Genomic DNA, 7,379 nt, shown 5'->3' with positions numbered 1-7,379 from the left:
CCTTAGGCCAAAGCTGTTTCTGTGCTCATTCACCTCTCTGTTCCTATTCTTGCTTCTCATTGATCTTTTTGGAAATTTAGTTCTACTTGAAAAGATATCCAAAAATATATATTACACAGATTTTTTTAGTTGGCTGTAAAGTCTCATTTTACAAGCATCTCAAAGAATAACCAATTCAGACCAGACTTGGGATTCTACAACAGGTGGTAAGAAATACCAAAAATTCATGTGTCTTAAAACAAAAACAATCAATGCTTCCACAAACACACTTTCAACTGCACTTATTGAGGTCTGCAGTTTACAGAGAGCTGTTTCAGGTGCTGGAAGGAAAGTGAGCTCTGTGGTGGAGGTTGAGGGGAGGGAAAAGAAAAGAATTTCCCAACTCTGCTATTGAGCATTGGCTAATAATGCCAGCTATTGGTTTGTTTTCACACCTAAAAAATGGGAACAATAGTTGTTATATGGATTCAATCGGATAATATGTACAAAACTTGTAGCCTAACGTGTAGCATCTGTTAAGTGTTCAATACACATTATTATTATTACCATTACTATTATTATTTCCCAGGTAGTGCAAACAGGTAAGCACACCACTACTAGCAGAAAGGTTGATGATTCAAACCCACCTAAAGATACTTGAGAAGAAAGACCTGAAAATCTTCTTCCAAAAGGTCAGTCTAAAACTGTGTGGAGTGCAGGTCTACTAGGCACATATGAGGTATCATGAGTCACAATGGACTCTACTGCAACTACCGACAACAACATGATTATTACTCAGCTTTAAATGCTAATGTCCCCAGACACCCTCCCACCCCCCAGTGCCTCACCCCTGCCTCCCGTGCCCACAGATCTAGTTGAGAACCATTGCTTTAGTTAGTGATGATTTGAATAAATCACTCAATTCCAACAGGCAGGTTGCTAAGGACATTATTGCAAAGGCCTAAAAGGCAGACCTCCTGAATTTTATCTCCTTTAACTCATTCTGTGACCTACACATGGGAAAGGCAGGCAGTAATTCAGATTTGGAAAGGGCCTAGCAATCCTCCCTCGATAAAAGGCACCCCTGCAGCCACGTGCCAAGTTGTGCTGATGTGATAAAGCAGAAGGCTGTTTGAAAATAATCACAAATTCTCTCAGGAAGCCCAATTATATTTTTACATCGAGAATCAAAATGCTGGTGCCTCAGACTTCAGCCTATCATTCACAAACCTTTTATCCTGTAATTAAACTCTATCTGCTGCTGGGCTAATTCTTCCCTGAATGACACCACCCTTTGAGCCAGCCCGTATGTCTGTAGAAGACTTCACTCTAATGATCTATTACACCAGTACATCACTGCGGTGAGCTGCCGCCTTAATGATTTATCCATAACACATCATCGGAGTGAGGCACACTCATAATATAGTGCTCAATAAGTCTGCGGTGGCCATGGGAGAAAGCCACGAAGAGCAACCAGTCTGCGCCCTTACATGGCTGGTGTCAGCTCTCGGGCCCGTGCTGAGCTCTCCCCACCTAAACAAATGTTTATATAGGTGGGAGATCTGCCTGTCAACAGGGTTTTAAAGCATGAGGAACCATGACCTTAAGAAAGTCCTATAAATCTAGAGCAGAAAGGCCCCTCAGTGGGTAGTGGGATCTACCCTTCTCAGTTTGTCAAGCTCTCAGTAAAAGGTCAGAATCACTGCACTACACAGCTCTAATGGGCCCTATTCCCTCTGTAGTCTGTGGAAATGGCGTCACCTAGACTTGTGGAGTACATAGCTTGAGTCACCTTACACGACAGCCCTGTAGAAGGCCCTGGTTAAAAGTACAACCCTGGCAACAGACTTCCATTCAAATCAAGTCTCTAGGAATAATAGTCTGGTTTCATGTGTGATGAAGACCTGGGGAGTACGGTGGGCAGGATTGCAGGGTATACCCTTTGGTTGGTTGATGATGCATGGAGGGGATTGTAACCATGGCAATGAGAAGTATACGATAGAATGAATGTAAAAGTAATGTTCTCCCATGTAAACTATCACATAATTCACAATAAAACATTTAAGAAAAAAAAAAAGTATTTACCTCTACTCCCTTTAACTATTGTATTCTTCTACCTTCATCTTTCCTCTGCTAACCTCCCTCTTGTTGTATATTCCCTGCCCTATCACCTATGTAAACATGTATCTACCCTCTAGACCTTGAATCATTTTTCCTGCCAAAAGTCAATTTGTAGTTGACTTCATTATAAACTGGTATCTCTGGTCCCGTATTTTCAGTTTTACAGATTTGCTTTATTTTAAATGCTTCTATATCTGGAGTCCTGGTGTGGTGCTGTGGGTTAATGCATCAGACTGCAAGTCGTTTGAACTGCAAGGGTGGTGGTCCAAGCTCACCAGTTGCTCCTTGGAAACCCCTACACAGGGTCGCTATGGGTCAGAATCAACTCGATGGCACTTAACAACAACAACAACAATTATCTGGATTGAGTTCTGGGTGGTGTTGTCATGTATGGTACTCTCAAGTTGCTCTCTGCTGTTGTTGGTTATCAGCCTAAAAACCATCCTTTAGCATTTTTGTAAAGTTGTCTGGTCATTGCAAATTCTTTTAATTTCTGTTTATCAGGAGATTCCCTAATTTCATCATCTTATTTGAGGGACAGCTTTGCCGGGTATATGATTCTTGGTTGGCAATTTGTTTTCTTTCAGAGTTTTGTATATGCCATCCACTGTCTTCTTGCCTGCATGTTTTCTGCTAAGAAATCAGAGCTTAGTCGTATTGGTTCTCCTTTATAGGTAAATTTTGTTTTTCCCAACCTGCTCCCAGGGTTCTTTCCTTGTCTTTTGTTTTGGAAAATTTGATTATGATATGTCTTGGTGATTTTCTTTTGGGAACTATTGTGTTTGGGGTTTGTTCAACTTCTAGTTTGCTTATTTTCTCATCTTTCATGATGTTAGGAAGGTTTTCTTTCTACAATTCTATGACAATTTTCTCGGTGTTTTTTATTATCGCTTCCTATTCTGGAATTCCAATCACCCATAAGTTATTCCCCTTCATGGTGTCCCACATACCTCTTAGACTTTCTTTGGATTTTTAAATCCATTTTCTGATTGTTCTTCTAGCATTATAGTGTTGAAAGATTTAACCTCAAGCTCACTAATTTGGGTTTCCGTTGCTTTGAATCTCCTCCTTTGTCCTTTCAGTGTAATGTCCATTTCTGAAATTTTAGTATTAATCTTCTGGATTTCTAATTGCAGGCTTTGTATTGTTTCAAAATTTGCATTTATTTTATCTGTTTGTTCTTGTTGTGTTTTCCTGAATTCTTCTATTTTTTTTTCCCCCCTGTGTTCTCCTTGCATTCTTCAATCTTTCAGTCAGTCCTTTGAAGGTACCTAAATATCATTCTTTTTCATTTTGTTTCATTACGTCTTCTTTCTCAGAAACATTTTCTGAAGGAAAACTACAAAAACATTACTACAAGAAGCCAAAAGAGACTTATAAAAATGTAAAAACAGGTGGTCCTTTTGCCAAGATGCATGAGGAAACCCAGGCCCAGGCCCAGCCCATGGAGGATGAGGAGGTGGAGACTTTCGCCTTCCAGGCTGAAATTGCCCAGTTGATGTCCTTGATCATCACCACCTTCTGCTCGAACAAAGAGATCTTTCTGTGGGAACTGATCTCAAATTCCTCAGATGCCCTGGACAAAATCCGATATGAGAGCCTGATAGACCCCAGTAAGCTCTACTTGGGGAATGAGCTGCACATTAATCTTATTCCTAACAAAACAGGACCAAACCCTCATGATTGTAGACATGGGAATTGGCATGACCAAGGCCGATTGATCAATAATCTTGGTACCATTGCCAAGTCGGGGACCAAGGCGTTCATGGAAGCACTGCAGGCTGGCGCAGACATATATCCATGATTGGCCAGTTTGGTATGGGCTTTTACTCTGTGTTTCTGGTAGCTGAGAAGGTGACGGTGATCACCAAGCACAACGATGATGAGCAGTAGGCATGGGAGTCCTCAGCTGGAGGCTCATTCACCATCAGGACCAACACAGGTGAACCTATGGGTGGTGGAACGAAGGTTATCCTGCCTCTGAAAGAAGACCAAACTGAGTACTTGCAGGCAAGAAGAATAAAGAAGATCATGAAAAAAATACTCTCAGTTTATTGGCTATCCCATTACACTTTTTGTGGAGAAAGAACAAGATAAAGAAGTGAGTGATGATGATGCTGAAGAAAAAGGGGAGGAAGAGAAGGAAAAAGAAGAAAAGGAGTCAGATGACAATCCTGAAATAAAAGATGTTGGTTCAGATGAAGAAGAAGAAGAAAAGAAGGATGGTGACAAGAAGAAGAAGAAGATCAAGGAGAAGTACATTGACCAAGAGGTACTCAACAAAACAAAGCCTATTTGGACCAGAAATCCTGATGATATCGCCAACGAAGAATATGGAGAATTCTATAAGAGCCTGACCAATAACTGGGAAGACCACTTGGCTGTGAAGCATTTCTCAGTTGAAGGACAGTTGGAATTCAGAGTCCTTCTCTTTGTCCCAAGCCATGCTTCTTTTTGACCTGTTTGAAAACCCGAAGAAAAGGAACAACATTAAATTGTCCACATCTGCAGGGTTTTCATCATGGACAACTGTGAGGAGCTGATCCCGGAGTATCTGAATTTCATCCACCATTCGTGGTAGACTCCGAGGACCTGCCTTTAAATATTTCCCAGGAGCTGTTGCAACAAAGAAACATTTTGAAAGTTATCAGGAAGAATTTGGTCAAAAGGTGCTTGGAACTCTTCACTGAACTGGCAGAAGACAGAGAGAACTCCAAAAAGTTTTATATCCGTTCTCTAAAAACATAAAGCTTGGGATACACGAAGACTCTCAAAATCGGAAGAAGTTTTCACAGCTGTTGCTCTGGTGAGGAGATGGTTTCTCTCAAGGACTACTGCACCAGAATGAAGGAAAACCAGAAGCACATCTACTACATCACTGGTGAAGCCAATGATCAAGTTGCAAACTCGGCCTTTGTGGAGTATCTCCGGAAGCATGGCTTGGAGGTGATCTACATGATAGAGTCCATCAATAAGTACTGTGTCCAACAGCTGAAGGAATCTGAGGGGAAGACTTTAGTGTCAATCACCAAAGAGGGCTTGGAACTTCCAGAAGATGAAGAGGAGAAAAAGAAACAAGAAGAGAAGAAAACAAAGTTTGAAAACCTCTGCAAAATCATGAAAGACATATTGGAGAAAAAAGTAGAAAATGTGGTGGTGTCCAACCAGGTGGTCACGTCCCTGTGCTACATCGTCATGAGCAATATGGCTGGATGGTCAACATGGAAAGAATCATAAAGGCTCAGGCCCTGAGAGACAACTGGACAATGGACTATATGGCTGCCAAGAAGCACCTGCAGGTAAACCCCAACCATGCCATCATGGAGATCTCGTGGCAAAAGTCCGAGGCTGACAAAAATGACAAGTCTGTGAAGGACTTGGTCATCTTGCTCTATGAGACTGCACTGCTGTCTTCCGGCTTTAGTCTAGAAGATCCCCAGACACATGCTAACAAGATCTACAGGATGATCAAACTCGGCCTGGGGATTGATGAAGATGACCCCATTGCTGACAAGACCAGCACGGCCATCACTAAAAAGATGCCACCCTTTGAAGGAGATGACCACACTTCACGCACGGAGGAAGTTGACTAATTCGGCCTGAGGGATCACGTGTCACCTGCTCGTGTTCGATACTTTTTCTTCATTCTCTCAGACAATATATATTTTTTCAAGGATTGTATTTCTTTAGTTTTGTTAATTTTAAAAACTTGGATGGCATGACACTAAGGGAAGCTAAGATTTCTTTCTACTTGTAAGTGTGTTCCTATGGTCCTTTAGGGACTAGCCGTCCTTGTTCCACATTGGCTTATTTAACAGATGGAAATAACGTTTGTTGTAAGGTGTATGTAATCCAATGTTAACTCTGTGGTCTCAAAGGGTTAGCTATTAAGCAGATTCCTTAGTAACCCAAACTTGTTTAGTCACTGAAATAGACCTTGATGTTTTATAAGAAAAAGCTGTTAAAAACGACTTGAGTTTCATCTTCTAGGATCTTGTTTTGTAGCCTTCCTCCCTGATAGTTAACAAGGGTGCATGGGCTAAGCCTCTAGACATTAGTAATGTTACGCTAAACCAACCTGATGGACCAAGTATCCGTGAGGCTTGTTCTCCAAAGTATTGTTGTGGTTGTTGTTAGGTGTCATCGAGTTGGTACCGACCCATAGCGACCTTATGCACAGCAGAACAAAACACTGCCCGATCCTGGGCCAACCTCACTATCATTGCCACACTTAAGCCCATTGTTGCTGCCACTTGGCCAATCCATCTCTCTGGGGGTCTTCCTCTTTTTCTCTGACCCTCCACCCTACCAAACATGATATCTTTCTCTGGCAACTTGTCCCTCCTGACAATATATCCAAAGTATGAAAGACAAAGTTTAGCCACCCTGGCCTCCAAGGAACATGCTGGCTGCACTTCTTCCAACACAGATCTGTTGGTTCTTTTGGCAGCCCATGGCACTTTCAGTGTTCTCCTCCAAAACCATAATTCAAAAGCATCAATTCTTCTATATTCTTCCTTATTCACTGCCCAGCTTTTGCATCACTGGTGAAACCAATGGTTATTGAAAATACCAGGTTGCTCCTTAGTCTTCAAGCTGACATCTTTGCTCTTCAACACTTTAAAAAGTTCTTGTGCAGCAGATTTGCCTAATGCAATACATCGTTTGATTTCTTGACTGCTGCTTCCATGAGTGTTGATAGTTGATTCAAGAAGAATGAAGTCCTTGACAACTTCAATCTTTTCTCCGTTGATAAGAATATTGCTTATTGGTCCAGTGGTGAGGAATTTTGTTTTCTTTACATTGACATGCAATCGATACCGAAGGCTATGCTCTTTGATCTTCATCAGTAAATATTTTAAGTCCTCTTCACTTTCAGCAAGCAAGGTTGTATCATCTGCATATCACAGGTTGTCAATGAGTCTTCCTCCAATTCTGAAGCCACGTTTTTCTTCATAGAACCCAGCTTCTCAGATTATTTGCTCAGCATACAGGTTGAATAAGTATGGTGAAAGATTACAACTTGTCACACACCTTTCTTAATATTAAACCATTCAGTGTTCCCATTTTCTGTTTGAACAACTGCCTCTTGGTTTATGCACAAGTTCCTCATGAGCAAAATTAAGTGTTCAAGAATACTCATACTTCACAATGTTGTCCATAGCTTGTCATGATTCACACAACCGAAAGCCTTTGTGTAGTCAATAAAGCACAGGTAAACATCTTTCTGATATTCTCTGCTTTCAGCCAAGATCCATCACACATCAGCAATGATATCC

General features: G+C 41.3%; 1 pseudogene; it reads left to right on the top strand.

Moving 5' to 3' along the window:
* Positions 1-3,511: 3,511 nt before the first annotated feature.
* Positions 3,512-5,693, top strand: LOC102824001 (annotated as a pseudogene).
* The last annotated feature ends 1,686 nt before the right edge of the window (positions 5,694-7,379 follow it).

Source organism: Chrysochloris asiatica, unplaced genomic scaffold (assembly GCF_000296735.1).
Source record: "Chrysochloris asiatica unplaced genomic scaffold, ChrAsi1.0 scaffold00007, whole genome shotgun sequence".
Taxonomy (NCBI): Eukaryota; Metazoa; Chordata; class Mammalia; order Afrosoricida; family Chrysochloridae; genus Chrysochloris; species Chrysochloris asiatica.
This window is presented reverse-complemented; position numbering and strand designations above follow the sequence as displayed.